The 17,364-nt window shown below is 46.5% G+C and overlaps 1 long non-coding RNA gene across 1 annotated transcript in view; it reads right to left on the reverse strand.

Moving 5' to 3' along the window:
- LOC124799320 overlaps positions 1 to 15,538 on the reverse strand; it is a 159,388-nt gene extending 143,850 nt beyond the window's left edge. The window contains exon 1 of the long non-coding RNA XR_007017015.1: positions 15,374 to 15,538. This is a non-coding gene — a long non-coding RNA (uncharacterized LOC124799320). The remainder of the gene's footprint in view (positions 1 to 15,373) is intronic.
- Positions 15,539 to 17,364: the final 1,826 nt, after the last annotated feature.

Below are 17,364 nucleotides of genomic sequence, written 5' to 3' on the forward strand. Positions count from 1 at the left end.
ATTGTCCTGCTGAATTAATTCCCCAGGTCCGTCGGAATGCACAGTGGACATGAATGGATGCAGGGGATCAGACAGGATGCTTACATCCGTGTCACCTGTCAGAGTCGTATTTAGACGTATCAGGGGTCCCATATCACTCCATCTACAAACGCCCCACACCATTACAAAGCCTCCACCAGCTCGAACAGTCCCCTGCTGACATGCAGGGTCCATGGATTAATGAGGTTGTCCCCATACCCATACACGTCCATCCGCTCGATACAATTTGAAACTAGACTCTTCCGACCAGGCAACATGTTCCCAGTCATAAACAGCCCAATGTCGGTGTTGACGGGCCCAGGCGATGGCCCAGCATTGAAATCTGCAGAAATTTGCGGAGGGGTTGCACTTCTGTCACGGCGAACGATTCTCTTCAGTCATCGTTGGTCCCGTTCTTGCAGGATCTTTTTCCGGCCGCAGCGATGCCGGAGATTTGATGTTTTACCGGATTCCTGATATTCACGGTACACTCGCGAAGTAGTCGTACTGGAAAATCCCCACGTCATCGTTACCTCGGAGATGCTGTGACCCCCATCGCTCGTGCGCCGACTATGGCACCACGTTGAAACTCACTTAAATCTTAAGAACCTGCCAATGTGGAAGCAGAAACCGATCTAACAACTGCGCCAGACTCTTGCTGTCTTATACAGGCGTTGCCGACTGCAGCGCCGTATTCTGCCTGTTTACATGTCTGTATTTCAATACGAATGCCTATACCAGTTTGTTAGGCGCTTCAGTGTAGAACTCATCAGGTTGCCGAGTTATGCCAATATTATGATTTTAAATGTCTTATTGTTTTACGCAACGTTAGAGGAAACATTTGTATGTGACGATCACATAAATATTGTGCCCATCGTCTGATCTTCTTTTCCAGATTTTGCCCCTAACGATACGTAAGACAACCAGTCCTCTTAAATCATGGCTATGACACTGCTCGACAACCTGATGATGTTCTAACGTGCGAAACTGGCCGTAATGGTTCAAATGGCTCTGAGGACTATGGGACTTAACTTCTGAGGTCATCAGTCCCCTAGAACTTAGAACTACCTAAACCTAACTAACCTAAGGACAACACACACATCCATGCCCGAAGCAGGATTCGAACCTGTGACCGTAGCGAAACCGGCCGTAACACACTACATCTGTATCAGCACAACTTCGGTGGTTTTCATACTACAATAATATTGGTATCACTCAGCAGTGAAGCTGAAAATGATAAAGATTCATTTTTCAGATACTAACAATCCCGAAGTGCCGTTCTGAGGCTGATTGTAAAAGTAATTACAGATTACACAGCGCTGCAGAAGTGAATGGAGTTTAAAAAAGTTTACTGTCGAAGCAGGTCTGTGCGCAGCATTCCTAGTATCTAACCACTTGCTGCGCCAGCGTAACAAGTGTTACCAACCCCCGGTGACGTTCGCGCCGCCCTCGGTTCGCCGTCCAGACGAGGCCGCCGTGTTTTTGCGACTGGCGACTACGCGTTCCGGCAGACTCCCACGCAGTGCGCCGTGTCGTCAGCGCGTGAGCTCACGTGGGGACGCGTCACCCAGTCACACGGGGAACGCGAGAAAAACCTCAGGAGCGGCGACCGCGCCTCTCCGCCCACGCACGGACTTCGGCAGAAGAATCACTTTCCCCACCTCCCGCGTCCGTCTCTTGTCGTGAATAGCAAAGTAGGCTGTCCGCTTTGGGTGAGTCAACGGTTTGACTTCACAATCAGTTTTCCCTGTCTCGATGCGTGTTCTATTTGACCTTACAAACAACTTCTCACTTTGTTTGTTAATTACGTTCACATACACCAGTTGTTCTTTTATGGAACTGATGTGGAACGAATATGTATATATGTTTAGTATTAAGACGAATGAACACATTTTCTAGTCCTACTCGTGCAGCTACGTCTACGTCTGCGTCTACGTGATTACTCTGCTATTCACAATAAAGTGGCTGGCAGAGGGTTCAATGAACCTCCTTCAAGCTGTCTCTCTACCGTTCTACTCTCGAACGGCACGCGGGAAAAACGAGCACTTACATTCTTCTGTGCGAGCCCTGATTTCTCTTATTTTATCGTGATGATTATTTCTCCCTATGTAGATGGGTGCCAACACAATGTTTTCGCAATCGGAGGAGAAAACTGGTGATTGAAATTTCATGAGAAGATCCCGTCGCAACGAAAAACGCCTTTGTTTTAATGATTGCCACTCCAATTCACGTATCATGTCTGTGACACTATCTCCCGTATTTCGCGATAATACAAAACGAGTTTCCCTTCTTTGTAGTTTTTCGATGTCATCCGCCAGTCCCACCTGATGCGGATCCCACACCGCACAGCAATACTCCAGAATAGGGCGGACAAGCGTGGTGTAAGCAGTCTCTTTAGTAGAACTGTTGCACCTTCTAAGTGACCTGCCAATGGGTCGCAGTCTTTGGTTTGCTCTACCCACAATATTATCCATGTGATCGTTCCAATTTAGTTTATTTGCAATTGTAATCCCTAAGTATTTAGTTGAATTTACAGCCTTCAGATTTGTGTGACTTATCACGTGATCGAATTTTAGCTGATTTCTTTTAGTACTCATGTGAATAAGTTCACACTTTTCCTTATTCAGTGTCAATTACCACTTTTCGCATCATACAGATATCTTATCTAAATCATTCTGCATGTCGTTTTGATCAACTGATGACTTTACAAGACGGTAAATGACAGCATCATCTGCAAACAATCTAAGACGGCTACTCAGATTGTCTCCTATGTCGTTAATATATATCAGGAACAATAGAGGGCCTATAACACTTCCGTGGGGAACGGCGGATATTACTTCTGTTTTACTCGATAACTTTCCGTCTATTACTACGAACTGTGACCTTTCAGACAGGAAATTACTAATCCAGTCGCACAACTGAGGCGATACTCCGTAGGCACGCTGTCTGGTTAGAGGACGCTTGTGAGGAACGGTGTCGAAAGCCTTCTGGAAATCTAAAAATATGGAATCAATTTGACATCCCCTGTCGATAGCACTTATTACTTCATGAGTATAAAGAGCTAGTTGTGTTTCACAAGAACGATATTTGCTGAAACCGTGCTGACTATGTGTCAACAAATCGTTTTCTTCGAGAACATGATGTTCGAATACAGTATATGTTCCAAAACCCTGTCGATAGCACTTATTACTTCAAGAGTATAAAGAGCTAGTTGTGTTTCACAAGAACGATATTTGCTGAAACCGCGCTGACTATGTGTCAACAAATCGTTTTCTTCGAGAACATGATGTTCGAATACAGTATATGTTCCAAAACCCTACTGCAAATCGACGTTAGTGATACGGGCCTGTAGCCCCAACTGCCAGTCTGCGTTCACAATCTGATAATTTCCATCGCGCGGCTGTAACCTACACGGATTACTACACTTCAAAACGAGTTCTTTTTTTCAGGTTACCAGTTTTTAAAAAGAAATTTGTCTATGGAATGTTGTCCAGGGCAAGTTATTTTATGTTACATTTAGAAGCTGCTTTGCCACCCGTCAGACATATTGTGTTATTGGGAAAACGATCAAAAATTTTTGTTGCTGTATATTGGACTCCACTGACAGCTTTAATGATTGATAATAGGGATCATTTGTTCCTCTCGTGTTAAAAGTATGGACATCACTTTTCTTCTCAAACTGTAATGTACTGTTTATGAAGATTTTTGTATGCCCATCCTTGTGATCTAGGGGACTTCAACTATCAAGTTTATAGTTAGTGGATGGAGAGACAACATCAAAGTTGCAGGTAGTCTGCGTAAACCAGGATTACTGGCGACTCATACATCATGTATACGTATGGTGTTAACGCCTTTAGCATCAGCTAAGGCCTGAGATAAAGAGGTTGGAACAGGGGAGGAATTCGTGGCGGGCTGCATCAAACCAAACAGGAGACTGATGACTGAAAAAGAAAAAAATTCTTGGAGATAGTGCACTGAAGCACCAAAACTGGTAGTAATACAATAAATGACATCATAAGAACGGCTGTAGGGGTTTCATTTTCTTACATGTTGATGTAGAGTTTCGTAAGCGAATATGCTCGTACGTATTGCGACAGTACAGTTAAAATGTTTAGCTTCTTGATGAGGCACGAACAAGACAACTGCTGGTGAACACCACCCGATGAATACTTTTTTTCTAGGTGATGGTTTACCCAAAAATTTATCCTACAAGATATTATTGAGGAAAAATTTGGAAATTTGTGGTAAGTTCCTAAGGTTCAAATGGCTCTGAGCACTATGGGACTTAACTTCTGAGGTCATCAGTCCCCTATAACTTAGAACTACTTAAACCTAACTAACCTAAGGACGTCACACACATCCATGCCAGAGGCAGGATTCGAACCTGCGACCGTAGCAGTCGCGAGGTTCCAGACTGTAGCGCCTAGAAACGCTCGGCCTCGAATTCCTAAGGGACCAAACTGCTGACGTCATCGGCCTCTAACTTTACACACTACTTAATCCAACTTAACCCAACTTACGCTATGGAGAACACACACAACCATGCCCAAGGGAGGGATCGAACCTCCCACGGGGAGAGCCGCACGAACCGTGGCAAGTCGCCCAAGACTACGCGGCTATTATTGAGGGGAAAAATGCAAAATATGGTAGAAGGTTCGGCTGCTTCCACGGCTAGCTATTATACGAAGAGCAAAACTAGATGACATTGATTGTTTGAGCGGCTTAGTAATGTGTTACTTCCAGTTAAACATGAACTCAAAAGACGCTCATGGAGTAGTTTTGGGATGGCCGATGGGTAAGCAAACGCTAGCAGCACACTGTCGTCAGTTTCTGAGGAAGGCAGCCACCAGGTTCCTATGGCAGGACCTGTGTGTCGATGTAGGAAACAGAAAAACAGGTAAGATCTCCTGACATATTTAAACTGTGCACCGGAGCTGGACTCTCTCTCACACACACACACATCGCTGCGTTTCGCTAGTACGGCCCGATCTACCTGGGCACAACTGACGAGCCACGTCGCAGTTTGCATTTTCTAACATCTCTCTACTGCCTTCCATCAAAAATAGTCCGAAATTTGGTGTGCACAGTTTCAATATGCATCGAACTCTGACACCACTGCACACCATCCGCCCCTGGTAGCTGAGTGATGCCGGCACGTTAGCTCAACCGTTTCGGTCAGAGGGCTGCTCGCCCTCTGTAATAAAAAACTGAGTAAATGAATCAACGATCAACTTGAACGGATGTCTTGTGACGTCCGCCCAGACCAAAAGCAAAAAAAAAAGGTGATCTGCGCGACAGAATGTCAATCCTAAGGGCCCGGTTTCGATTCCCGGGGTCGGAGATTTTTCTCCGCTGAGGGACTGGGTGTTGTGTTGTTCTAATCATCATCAGTTCATCCCCATCGACGCGCAAGTCACCGAAGTGGCGTCAAATCGAAAGACTTGCACCCGGCGAACAGTGTACCCGACGGGAGGCCCTAGCCACACGACATTTATTTACCACTGCAGACCTTGTACAGTGTGTAAACTTTTAGATGGCAGTCCTCTCCCTAGACCTGAATCGGTATAAGTCGGTAAACGTCGGGAGGCTTCGGTAGGCACGCAGTTTCGACTGCTGCCAACATTACGTAGCTGACTGTGTTGTTTGCGAAACGTGTTGCGAATAGTGTTAGTAGTGAAGAAATAACAGAACAAAACGTCATGCCTGACGCGGCACTTTTTCACGCATCTCGATGTTTACCACGTCGTATCTCCTGAATTATATGCCGTAAAGAGACATAAATTTGCCGTCGAATTTACTGATATATGTGGATACTGTATGCGAAATATGTTGCGATTAGAGTTAATAGTAACGAAATAATACATTAAAACGCCATGCCTACTGCAGCAGATTTACGGCATGTACTAAGAAAATGTAGTAAGCGACAACCTTTTTTCCTTTCATTATTTTGTGGGGGGTGTCAGCGAGAAAAATTTTCGTAAATGTTTGAAATTGTATGTAACGTTTGTTGCTAGTTGCTAAGTGCTCTCATTCTCAAATAGTGGATGCATAAATCTGGGTATTTTCCCGCGGTGGCATCTCATTGTTTATGGCCTCATGTCTCCTCAAGAATGTGTCTTATTCATTTTCTTTTCGGCTAGGAACCTTCGTGGGCGTACGGAGAACAAATCACCAAAATTTCATCGCAATCGGATGAATGGTTTGGGAACGCACAGAGGGCAGACATACATACATTCATTTTTATACATAGAGATTGACAGTTACGTTATACTATATGACCTGTTTAAGTATATTTAAATTTTATAATTAATAGTTTAACATTGCGGGGAATGAAATAAAATGAAAAAATATTGCGAGCAGTGGGAATCGAACGCAGGTCCGCTGCAATACAAGTTTCTACCTAACCAATTGCGCTACGCATGCTACAATGAGCTAACTGTTGAAACATTATCTATTACTTTTTTTGGGCGTTCGTAGAACAACTCACCAAAGTTTCATTGCCATCGGATGAATGGTTTGTGAGCGCATAGTAGACAAACACACACACACATATATATATATATATATATATATATATATATATATATATATATATATATATATATATATATGGTGTTACAAAAAGGTACGGCGGCCAGTCGCGGTGGTCTAGCGGTTCTAGGCGCTCAGTCCGGAACCGCGCGACTGCTACGGTCGCAGGTTCGAATCCTGCCTCGGGCATGGATGTGTGTGATGTCCTTAGGTTAGTTAGGTTTAAGTAGTTCTAAGTTCTAGGGGACTGATGACCACAGATGTTAAGTCCCATTGTGCTCAGAGCCAAAAAGGTACGGCCAAACTTTCAGGAAACATTCCTCACACACAAAGAAAGAAAATATGTTATGTGGACATGTGTCCGGGAACGCTTACTTTCCATGTTAGAGCTCATTTTATTACTTCTCTTCAAATCACATTAATCCTGGAATGGAAACACACAGCAACAGAACGTACCAGCGTGACTTCAAACACTTTGTTACAGGAAATGTTCAAAATGTCCTCCGTTAGCGAGGATACATGCATCCATCCTCCGTCGCATGGAATCCCTGATGCGCTGATGCAGCCCTGGAGAATGGCGTATTGTATCACAGCCGTCCACAATACGAGCACGAAGAGTCTCTACATTTGGTACCGGGTTTGCGTAGACAAGAGCTTTCAAATGCCCCCATAAATGAAAGTGAAGAGGGTTGAGGTCAGGAGAGCGTGGAGGCCATGTAATTGGTCAGCCTCTACCAATCCATCGGTCACCGAATCTGTTGTTGAGAAGCGTACGAACACTTCGACTGAAATGTGCAGGAGCTCCATCGTGCATGAACCACATGTTGTGTCGTACTTGTAAAGGCACATGTTCTAGCAGCACAGGTAGAGTATCCTGTATGAAATCATGATAGCGTGCTCGATTGAGCGTAGGTGGAAGAACATACTGACGAAACTAAAATGAGCTCTAACATGGAAATTAAGCGTTTCCAGACACATGTCCACACAACATCTTTTCTTTATTTGTGTGTGAGGAATGTATCCTGAAAGTTCGGCCGTACCTTTTTGTAACACCCTGTATATATATTTTAATGTACATGACGATTTCGCCCGCATCTCGTGGTCGTGCGGTAGCGTTCTCGCTCCCCACGCCCGGGTTCCCGGGTTCGATTCCCGGCGGGGTCAGGGATTTTCTCTGCCTCGTGATGGCTGGGTGTTGTGTGCTGTCCTTAGGTTAGTTAGGTTTAAGTAGTTCTAAGTTCTAGGGGACTGATGACCATAGATGTTAAGTCCCATAGTGCTCAGAGCCATTTTTTTTTGACGATTTCAGTTTCGTTTACGAACAACATTTAAAGCGAGTTTTACTTCCAAGCCTTTCGTCTGCTTTCATGTAAGCGTGACGCGCAATTTGTAGTGCCAGCACTGCAACTGGTAGGCGTGTCTTGTCCCCAAACCCCCCCCCTCCCCCCCCCCCGCCCCCCACAACGGCTCCCCTTCCCTCGCCACCCAATGCTTGCTTCCTCCTCTCCCCGCGCTCCACACCCAACTCTGCCGTCTTACAGTTAACACACTGTACATTTATCTTCAAAGATCAAGACTCTCCATGGATGTTCACAAGCTGACCACACTCATCTCGGCGGGTTGCCGGCGCACAGAGTGCGAAACTTGGCAGAAGGGCGTTGTCTGTGGGGCCGCGCGCTGTGGTTGCACTGACAAGGGAACCTCCCCATCGCACCCCCCTCAGATTTAGTTATAAGTTGGCACAGTGGGTAGGCCTTGAAAAACTGAACACAGGTCAACCGAGAGAGCAGGAAGAAGTTGTGTGGAACTATGAAAAAAATTAGTAAAATATACAAACTAAGTAGCCCATGTGCAAGATATGCAACATCAAGGAGTATATGAACTCAGGAGCGCCGTGGTCCCGTGGTTAGCGTCAGTAGCTGCAGCACGAGAGATCCTTGGTTCAAGTCTTCTCTCGACTGAAAATTTTACTTTCTTTCTTTTCGCAAAGTTATGATCTGTCCGTTCGTTCATTGACGTCTCTGTCCACTGTAATAAGTTTAGTGTATGTGTTTTGCGACCGCACCGCAAAACCGTGCGATTAGCAGACGAAATGGGAACCAATGGGAACCGAAAACATTTGATCGCAAGGTCATAGGTCAACCGATTCCTCCACAGGAAAACACATCTGATATATTCTATACGACACTGGTGACGGCATGTGCGTCACATGACAGGAATATGTTGTCGAGCCACCTAACGTGTACACTTAGCGAATGGGTAAAAAGATTCTTCTACCTTGCCCGATTTAGGTTTTCTTGTGGATGTGATAATCACTACCAAAAAAGTGATGAAAATATAAGAGTTTGTCACATAAATTGAAAATAAAAAATTAAACTTTTCACTCGAGGGAAGACTTGAACCAAGGATCTTTCATTCCGCAGCTGCTCTCGCTAACCACGGGACCACGGCACTCCTAGACTACCATTGTCCTTGATATTGCCTATCACCGCATGGACTACTCAGTTTGTATATTTTACTAATTTTTATCATAGTGCCACACAACTTCTTCCTGTTTTCTCGATTGATCTGTGTTCAGTTTCTCAAGGCCTATCCGCTGGGCCAACTTATAACTAAATCTGAGGGGGGTGCGATGGGGAGGTTCCCTTGTGAGTAGCCTCGCAGTCTACAGCGCCTTGCCACAGTTCGCGCGACTCCCCCAGTCGGAGCTTCGAGTCCTCCCTCGTGCATGGCGGTGTTTGATATCCGTAGCGTAGCTTAGTTTAAGTTAGATTAAGTAGTGTGTAAGTCTAGGGACCGATGACCTCAGCAGTTTGGCCCCATAGGAACTTACCACAAATTTCCAAAATTTCCGTGTGAAGAGGACACAAACAGCGAAATGAGCACGCCTATTTACGATCTGAAAAACTGCCAGTTCCTCCACGACAATGGCCAGTTCCTCCACGACAATGGTCGCCTCTCGAAATCGGGTGTCCATTTCTCTTATTTTTGGCTCCACCATCATGTTTAATTTTCCGAGATAAGGATATTGGAATAAAATTATGTTACGTATCTTCAGCACTTTGAAACACGTGTCTGGTATAACCCACTTTTCGGGAACTTCATTCTCCGGCGACACACTTATCCCATCCAGCAATGCAATTTCCGTTTCAGTTTCCTATTGTTTCCGATGTTACGCATGAAATTGAACGTAGCCGTCACACACGTGCCATATTCGCGCTGTCGTCGCACATACTGACAGGGGCAACTCCCCATCCCAACCCCCTCAGACTTGGGGGTATGGTGTCCCAGTGGACAGCCGGTCAAAAACTGAAGACCGATGAAGCATCAGTACAGGAAGAAGGTATACCGAACTGTGTTAAAAGAAGCAAAATCGAAACGGCGTCACAGTTATGTGGTCACGTTGTTCCACTGCGAAGCGGGAGTTCCGAGTTCTTATCTCGTTCGTGCCCCCCCCCCCCTTACTTTTAAAAAAAAAAATTATGAATTGTCCGTTCCGTCATTGATATGTCTGTTCACTGTATTCAAATTTATGTCCGAGTCGTGGTGTAATGTCCGTTTGCAGCAGCGAGTTGTAAGGAAGGGACCTCCAGATAAACGTGCCTCCTAATTGTTGTACACAAATACCACGTATTATGGCTCTTGCGTTCCGTTTAGGAAGTTTTGACTCTTGAATTCCTTTCTTGTAACATATTTCACACCCGTTTATCTGTTGTTTTTATTTCTGTGACAGGCCTATGCGAGATCTCGCCTGTTCTGATTATGCAACACATTTACTTGCGACGGTAACATATTCTAACCACATGACTCATATTCTATAACCAACGCATAGTATGACAACTGCGAAGACTACAGCAGGAGAACAGGCACATCAGTGACCGGACGGACAGTCCATAATTTTGCGAAGGAGAAGTGGACACGAGTTAGATTTGAACACGGACCTTCTCCAGCGCAGTAAGTACATAACCACGATGCCGAGGTTGTTTAAACTCGCTCGAAAAATGGCTCTGAGCACTATGGGACTCAACTGCTGTGGTCATAAGTCCCCTAGAACTTAGAACTACTTAAACCTAACTAACCTAAGGACAGCACACAACACCCAGCCATCACGAGGCAGAGAAAATCCCTGACCCCGCCGGGAATCGAACCCGGGAACCCGGGCGTGGGAAAACTCGCTCGAAATTGCACATCTTGTGCTTGGAACGATCACTCTTTCGATTTTGCTTTTTTTTAACAGTTCAGTGCACCTTCTTCCTGTCTTCATGCTCGATACTTCAGTTTTTGACGGACTGTCCCTCGAGCCACTTTACCACTAAATCTGTGGGTGATGCGTTAGGGAGTTTCCCTTGCGAGCAAGTAGCGACCAGCAGCGGACAGCGAAGGGTTTGCGACGCAAACAAGTGTTACACGCGCTCAGTGGATTCCACAGCTGCAGGCAGAGTCACGTCACTGAGGGTCGGCGTAAACACGGCTGATGACTTGTTTTCGAATTTCCCGTTTCTTCCAGTTTGGTCCACATTATTTGGCCGACTGACCTCGTCATCGGCCTTAAGTACTCCAAGCAGTTGTGTGAGTGTGTGGGTGCTTCTTACCTACAACTGACAGTCGCTTGTCGTGCTTTATGAAGAGTGGAAAATGCTACGAATATCTGGCTACTGAATGAATTACGCGGCCACCACTACAACACAAAGTAGTGAAAGAAAATAATAAGCAAATGTTTGTTATATGTAAGTCCGCAGCTCGTGGTCTTGCGGTAGCGTCTTCGCTTCCCGCGCACGGGGTCCCAGCTTCGATTCCCGGCGGGGTCAGGGATTTTTCCGGCCTGGAGATGACTGGGTGTTGTTGTGTCGTCTTCATCCTGATCATTAATCCCCATTACGGTCGGAGGAAGGCAATGTCAAACCGTCTCCGCTAGGACCTTCCCTAGTACGGCGGTGTCGGTCTCCAGCATCGTCCCCTACGCTCTTCGGAGTATGGGACCTCATCAATATACAGAGTGGTCCATTGATAGTGACCGGGCAAAAAGTCTCACGAAACAAGCGTCAAACGAAAAAACTACGAAACTTGTCTAGCTTCAAGGGGGAAACCAGATGGCGCTATGGTTGGCCCGCTAGATGGCGCTGCCACAGGCCAATCGGATATCAACTGCGTTTTTTTAAAATAGGAACCCGCATTTTTATTTCATATTCGTGTAGTACCTAAAGAAATCTCAATGTTTTAGATGGACCACTTTTTTCTCTTTGTGATAGATGGCGCTGTAATAGTCGCAAACACATGGCTCACAGTTGGTAACAGGTAGGTTTTATAAATTAAAATACAGAACGTAGGTACGTTTGAATATTTTATTTCGGTTGTTCCACTGTGACACATGTACCTTTGTGAACTTATCATTTCTGAGAACGCATGCTGTTACAGCGTGATTACCTGTAAATACCACATCAATGCAATAAATGCTCAAAATGATGTCCGCCAACCTCAATGCATTTGACAATACGTGTAACGACATTCCTCTCAACAGCGAGTAGTTCGCCTTCCGCAATGTTCGCAGATGCATTGACAATGCGCTGATGCACGTTGTCAGGCGTTGTCGGTGGATCACGATAGAAAATATCCTTCAACTTTCCCCACAGAGAGAAATCCAGGGACGTCAGATCCGGTGAACGTGCGGGCCATGGTATGGTGCTTCGACGACCAATCCACCTGTCATGAAATATGCTGTTCAATACCGCTTCAACCGTACGCGAGCTATGTGTCGGACATCCATCATGTTGGAAGTACATCGCCATTCTGTCATGCAGACAAACATCTTGTATTAACATCGGTGGAACATTACGTAGGAAATCAGCATACATTGCACCATTTAGATTGCCATCGATAAAATGGGGGGCAATTATCCTTCCTCCCATAATGCCGCACCATACATTAACCCGCCAAGGTCGCTGATGTTCCACTTGTCGCAGCCATCGTGGATTTTCCTTTGCCCAATAGTGCATATTATGCCGGTTTACGTTACCGCTGTTGGTGAATGACGCTTCGTCGCTAAATAGAACGCGAGCAAAAAACCTGTCATCGTCCCGTAATTTCTCTTGTGCCCAGTGTCAGAACTGTACACGACATTCAAAGTCGTCGCCATACAATTTCTGGTGCATAAAAATATGTTATGGGGGCAATCCATGTTGATGAAGCATTCTCAACACCGACGTTTTTAAGATTCCCGATTCTCGCGCAATTTGTCCGCTACTGATGTGCGGATTAGCCGCGACAGCAGCTAAAACACCTACTTGGGATAATCATTTGTTGCAGGTCGTGGTTGGCGTTTCACATGTGGCTGAACCCTTCCTGTTTCCTTAAATAACGTAACTATCCGGCGAAGGGTCCGGACACTTGGATGATGTCGTCCAGGATACCGAGCAGCATACATAGCACACGCCCTTTGGGCATTTTGATCACAATAGCCATACATCAATACGATATCGACCTTTTCCGCAATTGGTAAACGGTCCATTTTAACACGGGTAATGTATCACGAAGCAAATACCGTCCGCAGTGGCGGAATGTTGCTTGATACCACGTACTTATACGTTTGTGACTAATTCAACGCCATCTATCACAAAGCGAAAAATGTGGTCCTAAAACATTCACATTTCTTTACGTACTACACGAATATGTAATAAAAAATGGGGGTTCATATTTATTAAAATAAGGGCAGTTGATATCCGTTTGACCTATGCCAGCGCCATCGAGAGGGCCAACCATAGCGCCATCTGGTTTCCCCCTTCAAGCTAGACGATTTTCGTTCTTTGTAGTTTTTTCGTTTGACGCTTATTTCGTGAGATATTTGGCCCGGTCACAATCAATGGTTCACCCTGTATATAATTTTAGTTTTTCTTCGTTATTCTCAAAAAACGCTTTAGTCAAAATACTGACGATCTCTACCGCGGTGACAAAAGTCACGGGATACCTACTAATATCGTCTCCGACCTTCCGCAGTGCAGCAGCTGGACATGACATGGATTCAACTAGTCGTTGGAAGTCCCCTGCAGAAATGTTGAGCCATACCTGCCTCTACAGCCGTCCATAATTGCGGAAGTGCTGCGGGTGCGAGATCCTGTCCACGAACTGACGTCTCGATTAGGTCCAATAAATGTTCGATGGGATTCATATCGGGTGATCTGGTTGGTCAAACCATTCGCTCGAATTGCCTAGAAAGTTCTTCAGACGAATCGCGAACAATTGTGCAGCAATTACATGGCGCACTGTCATCCATAACCACAAGAAGTCCATGAATGGCTGAAAATGGTCTCGGAGTAGCGGAAACATAACCATTTCCAGTCAATGAGCGGGTCAGTTGGAGCAGAGGATCAAGTCTATTCCATGTAAACACAGCCCACACCATTATGGAGGCACTACCATCTTGCACAGTGCCTTGTTGACAATCTGCCCTCGGTGATACTGACAAGGGAACCTCCCCATCGCACCCCCCTCAGATTTAGTTATAAGTTGGCACAGGGATAGGCCTTGAAAAACTGAACACAGATCAATCGAGAAAACAGGAAGAAGTTGTGTGGAACTATGAAAAAAATAAGCAAAATATACAAACTGAGTAGTCCATGTGCAACGTAAGCAACATCAAGGCGAGAATGAGCTTATGAGTGCAGTGGTCCCGTGGTTAGCGTGAGCAGCTGCGGAACGAGAGGTCCTTGGTTCAAGCCTTCTCTCGAGTGAAAAATTTAATTTTTTATTTTCAGACAATTATCAAAGTTCAGACACACACATAATCTACTTCGCTCTCCAAAATTCCAGCACATGTTCAGATTTGCTTGGACATATGCAGGATTTGACGCCCTACACACGGAAACATTTGAAAACGTAAAAAACATGTTTTGACAGAGCAACAGGGAAAACTGTGCGACTGTGAAACTGTTGCATTCATTTGTTGCAGTTTATGTGACAAACTTTTTTGGGAGTGATTATCACATCCACAAGAAAACCTAAATCGGGCAAGGTAGAAGAATCTTTTTACCCATTCGCCAAGTGTACAAGTTAGGTGGGTCGACAACATATTCCTGTCATGTGACACACATGCCGTCACCAGAGTCGTATAGAATATATCAGACGTATTTTCCTGTGGAGGAATCGGTTGACCTATGACCTTGCGATCAAATGTTTTCGGTTCCTATTGGAGAGGCACGTCCTTTCGTCTACTAATCGCACGGTTTTGCGGTGCGGTCGCAAAACACACTAAACTTATTACAGTGAACAGAGACGTAAATGAATGAACGGACAGATCGTAACTTTGCGAAAATAAACTAAAATTTTCATTCGAGGGAAGACTTGAACCAAGGACCTCTCGCTCCGCAGCTGCTCACTCTATCCACGGGACCACGTCGCTCGTCAGCTGGCATGGTCCTTGATGTTGCATATCTTGCACATAGACTACTCAGTTTGTATATTTTGCTTATTTATTTCATAGTTCCACACAACTTCTTCCTGTTTTCTCGATTGATCTGTGTTCAGTGTTTCACGGCCTATCCCTGTGCCAACTTTAAATCTGAGAGGGTGCGATGGGGAGGTTCCCTTGTGAGATGGATCACGCGTGTTGCCCTTTCTACACACGGACAGCACGCTCACTGATATTACAAGTACCGTGCGTGTGACTGACTAGGAGTCGTTCGCCGTTAAGTGACGCTACTGTAGCCTGGATGGGTTTGTATCGATAGTAGGTCGGTAGTCAAAATGCTCTGGCTGATCAGAGTATGCAGCCAGTGCGTAAGCAGGTGAAGCCGCAGCCAGAGAGCTAGTGCAGAAATGTAAAGGTACGCACCTGTTCTCGTCCTCCTCCCCGATGGGGTCGAGGTGTGAGGCCAGCCCCCAGTGGTAGGGGAAGAAGGCCTCGCAGCCCACCACGGCCGTCACGCCGAACTCTGGGATGAGGTCCTCCTCCTCTTCCTCTTCTTCTTCCTCCTCCTCCTCTTCGTCTTCCTCGTCCTCGTCCCCCTCCTGTCGCACGCCTCGGTCTCGTTCCTCCGCGTCCAGCCCTACACTGACTTCTCCGTCTACCTGCGGCCCTCTGCTCTCGTCAACCTCGTCCTCTGCGACGCCGCCGGCGGTGCCGAACACGAGGCTGTCCAGCCGGTTGACGGGCCCGGCTGCCGCCTCCGAGGGCTGCGGCGGGGGCGGCGGAGGCGGCGGGGGCGGAGGCCGCTTCTTGCGGGAGCGCGGCTTGGGCGGCAGCGCCGGCGCCACGGCCTCCGATGACGCCTCGCACGCCTCCTGCACAGGGGGGCGGGGTCAGCCTGCTTCAGCGCTCACAACGGCACCTCACCCATGAACCCTCTCCCAGTTCAAAAATGGCTCTGAGCACTATGGGACTCAACATCTGACGTCATCAGTCCACTAGAACTTAGAACTACTTAAACCTAACTAACCTAAGGACATCACACACATCCATGCCCGAGGCAGGATTCGAACCTGCGACCGTAGCGGTCGCGCGTGAGCCGTGTATCGACTCGTGCTACACCTTGTGCTTAAATTCCATTGGTTTTCCTTTTCTTCCCCTGACATGTTTGTTTGATATGTTGTCTGTCATTAAGTGGCTGCTTTGGTTGTCTTTTCCCTCTGCTATCAATATCTGCGTTTTTGCTGCCGAGAAACTGCTGTGGAGGAAGTGAGATCTTTGAGTTCAAATGGTTCAAATGGCTCTGAGCACTATGCGACTCAACTGCTGAGGTCATCAGTCGCCTAGAACTTAGAACTAATTAAACCTAACTAACCTAAGGACAGCACACAACACCCAGCCATCACGAGGCAGAGAAAATCCCTGACCCCGCCGGGAATCGAACCCGGGAACCCGGGCGTGGGAAGCGAGAACGCTACCGCACGACCACGAGATGCGGGCAGATCTTTGAGTTGTGGTAACTTCGTGTGATGGCGCTCAGAGAGTGTGGTGGACACGGGAGGGCAAAGTGGCTCGCCAGCGCGGACCAGGCGTGGTCGGTTGTACCGAGTCGCCACTTGATGTATGTCGGTTGTGTGTAACGAGCGGATCGAGTTGACGGAAGAGCTCCCCGCGGGTTGGTTGTATACAGAATCGCCCCACGAGTAGTTGCTGTTCATTTCACCTTGGTGGGACGTTAACAAGCTTCTTTAAGTCCTCCGTTTCAACACTGGAGTTTAAAAGGAGACATCTAACATGAAGGAGCGGTCACTACCCGTCAACGTAGCAGAGAAGACGTGAACTCCGGTGACAGAGCGTGTTGTCGCGTGACCGTGGCGTGTTTGGTACGCTGGCGACGCGTGCGCGGTCGGATGTGTGGATCCTGGCCATCGGAGGTCGTGTACTGCCTGTTCGAGCATAATTGCAAGTTAAGTTAGTGGAAGGTTTAATCATTAAGTAATAAGTTTGCGTAACCAGTGTCTCCTCTACCTTGTGGCCTCTGGCGATCGGGTTTCCTGTCCCTGGAACCGGTGTAATTGAAGAGTGATCTTTCCTCCTCCTCTCGTTACTGCCCGATGGGAGGTGTAGTATTGGCAGTTTGTTTCGCTATTCTGTCGTGTGTCATGAGTAAATTCATGCTTCTCGTTGGTTGATCATGTGGTCGCTCATTCAGGACTGTGTGGTGTAATGTTTCCTTGCATGAGGTTAGCTCTAATTCTGTCAGCAAGTTAAGCCATCTTATAAGTTTTCGCTGACTAAAAGCCGGTGCAGTGACCAGCCTGAGAGTCGCTATTGTGTTTACGGGTGTGTATATATATTGGTCAATATTCTGCCTAGCCTGAGCACCCCTGAGTGGGTGATTTGTGGCCGCCTTACAC

Source organism: Schistocerca piceifrons, chromosome 5 (genome assembly GCF_021461385.2).
Source record: "Schistocerca piceifrons isolate TAMUIC-IGC-003096 chromosome 5, iqSchPice1.1, whole genome shotgun sequence".
Lineage (NCBI taxonomy): Eukaryota > Metazoa > Arthropoda > Insecta > Orthoptera > Acrididae > Schistocerca > Schistocerca piceifrons.